Raw genomic sequence first — 3,326 nt, forward strand, 5'->3', positions numbered from 1 at the left:
AATTTACACCTTTGCCTCCCAGTACCCCCATTCTTTGCCTTGGGACTAAATCACACAACCAACCTTCCCAGGTCTCCAGCTTCCCAATGACAGATCAGGGGGCTTCTTGACCTTCATAGTCACGTGAGTCCATTCCTGTTCCACATACAGTATATAAAATTATCCTCTATAATTTATAAATGTCATAAATTACTTAATATTTTAAAAATTAGTTCTGTTTCTCTGGTCATTTGTCCTACTACAATCCCTGTCCAACTTTTACTAAATTTGCAGGCAAATCTACCAGGACTGGTTATCTCACAGCGTCTTTGTGTTCTGCTACCAGACTAGAATGACCCCATCTTAAGTTAACTGAGGACATTTGCAAGGAATACCGCACTATGTGGACTCTGAGGATTGTTTTTCTTCCTGTGGTGTGAAATATCTCTTCGGAGGTAGCTAACATTTCAAATAAACATGCTTTAAATTCTACCCTGTGCCCCTATGTCATGATGGAGTTTACGCTCTATAATATGCCACTTCATCTCTCTGGAGAAATGTACTCATCAAAGGTACCATATATCACTGCTGCTAAGATGCACTGTATTTGCATTTTAACATCTTTTAAATTAGGATGCTGCTTACAGTCTATGGGAAGTCATAATTTATTTGGTACTATTTTCCCTTTTGAGTGATATATATATGTGTGTGTGTGTGTGTGTGTGTGTGTGCACGCATCTTAAATTCAGCAAAATATGCTATCTAAAATTTTGATTCTAGACTCTTCCAGGACTAACAGAAGAACTATTCACAGACCAGCTCCATACTTTCCAGGAAACTATTATTATGTGTCATATGTTGTATGATTTTATGTCCCTGAAGCAAAACTGCCACAATAAATCTGAGCTCTACGCTCAGGAAAGAACTCACCTCTCCCCAGTGCCACGGCTCTCCCACCAAATACCCACAGGAATGGATCGTTGTAACTATCCTTTTTTTTTAAACCATCCTTCTTAACAAGACAGCCGAGAAGCTCTGAGCTGAGTCCTGGGTTCAGTTGCAGTCTTCCTCCAAGCTGGCTTTCTCCTTTTGCAGTGTCTTTGGCAATTTCACCTTGCTTTCATTATGGAGAAGAGACACGATGCTGTTCAGAAACAAGCCCCGAGGGACGGCTGTGTATTTGGCCAATGAGACACGAGACGTGATGCGAAGTGTTGTAGGAGATCTCTGGGAAGTCTCCTTTGAAGGAGCCAGCCTTCCTTCTTTTTGTCCTCTAGTTCACTGGCTAGAAGTCATCCATCATGGCTAAGTTTCTCATAGCTCTGTTGGGCCAAGGCAGTGAAGGTCACAGTCCAGACAGGAGAAAGAAAATCTGAGGCATCTAAGTCTTCATGATGGCCAAGTTTCTCCACCATCCCTGAACTGCTTGACTTCCTCACTCTGTGTGTGTGTGTGCGTGTGTGCGAAAGAATGAAGCTTTGGATTTCAAAACCACCACTTGGGGTATCTAACTATCATCCAAAAATAGTTCATCACTGATACAGCATCATAAAAATGATCTATTCAAGAAGGTCAGAGATCAAGCCAGAAGGTCATAAGTCAGCCTCAAGCCTAAAGTTTGGAAACATTCTAGTCTTTGCTGTGCGAATTATGTCTTTTGCTTGCTCCAAAAACTTAAGAAACTCACTTAAACTGTATTTATTCATTTTTTTCTGAATAAATACAGTTTATTTATTCAGAAAAAAAACTAAATAGAGCTTCCTCCTACAGAGTTATGATGGTAAAATAACATTAAAATGGGAAAATTCTTGGAAATGTACAACCTTAAACTTCGTTATAGTCAGTTGTAGTAGTGATGCCCAGAAAAATAATCCTTTCATCCTCCCATTCCTGCTAAGGGAGGTCAATTCTAGACTTCATGTCCTGGACAGTGGTGTCAGCACCAAAACTTAAACCACAAAAAATTAAATCATAAAGAGCTGTTAATCGGGCAACAGTTGTTCAGCTGGAGAACAGAAAGTGGAAAAGGAGCAAACTCTTAAAAGGGTCTCTAAATGATGACACAGCTGAAACAAGGGACGGGCTGTTTCTTATAGCCTCCGAGCGTGGAGACTGGCATCTAAGAATTTCCTAGGTGGGCCCTGTCTTAAAGCTGATTTCATAGGAACAGAACTGCCTGAAGGTCTGATGCAAGAGATTTCAGAAGGATGTAGAGGAGACAGGGAAGCAGGTTAGAGCAGATGAAGAAGACAGAGAGGTTGGGGCTCAGTCATACAAGGATCTGGAGCATGAGCAGCACCAGCAACTTGTCCTACCTCAGGGCAAGATCTCTGTGTCAGCCAGTGTCCCAGGCAGACCACCCTAGCGAGGACCCTGACTGGCTTACGATATGTCCATTTAAATAGATTAAGAAATGCCTAGCAGATTAGTGGAGAGCAGCTCTGGGAGTCTGTGGGTAATTGACAGGTAAGCCAGCAAACTGAAGGAAAAAGACCCGCCCCAGATGTGGGCGGCCTCCACCAATAAGCTAGTAGCGACGATGGACTAACGAAGGAAAGAAGCAAGTTTCCCCCTTTTGTAGGAGCTCCTCCTCACCATTACCTCTGAACTTTGGGGTCCAGCTTCATCAGCCTTCTAACACAGGCTCACATCGGTGACCCTCCAGCAAACTCCAGGTCTTGGGCTGGCTCGGTATCCCCAAGCTTGTTCTGCAGCTTCAGTCTTCTTGGGCTAAGCGCCCCTGAACCCTGTGCTCTCTGCTGTACAGATGGCCATTATGGACTCTGTTGCCTCTTGATTTTGTAAGCCGTCCTAACCCCCCATGCATAAGTATGCATATATTTTCAATTGATTCTGTTCCTCTAGAGAACTCTGAGATAGAGGAACACAGGCTGCATCCCTGAAGATGGACACTCCCACCAACTAAGGGCAATTATCCAGAAAGGGTGCAGGTGAAACTTAACAGCAGCCAACACCCATGCCACTGGTGTGAGAATTCACGGGCCCAATAATGGAGGTCAAGCAGTGCACCCTCAGTGGCATGACGGGGACAGAACCTCAGAGCATTATGGAGGACTTCTCTGGAGTTCTCACTTGTCTGTGGAGCCAAAATAGATGGGCTTGCCATGAGGAGATGCGTGAATGAGACACCTTTACAAAGAGCACGTGGCTCTGCAGACCTGGTTTCCTGCCTCCTGTAGATTCACCCAGAAATCTGGCTAAGGCAGAATGAGGGGACTCCATTCTGAGAACTCCACCTGAAGAGTGTGTTCATGTAGTCAGTGAGAGATGAGTGAGTTCCTTGTTCTTTTTTCTCCCAGAATTCATGACCTGTGACAGAGGGCTCT

The sequence above is a fragment of the Octodon degus genome, unplaced genomic scaffold (assembly GCF_000260255.1).
Source record: "Octodon degus isolate 3935 unplaced genomic scaffold, OctDeg1.0 scaffold00004, whole genome shotgun sequence".
Lineage (NCBI taxonomy): Eukaryota > Metazoa > Chordata > Mammalia > Rodentia > Octodontidae > Octodon > Octodon degus.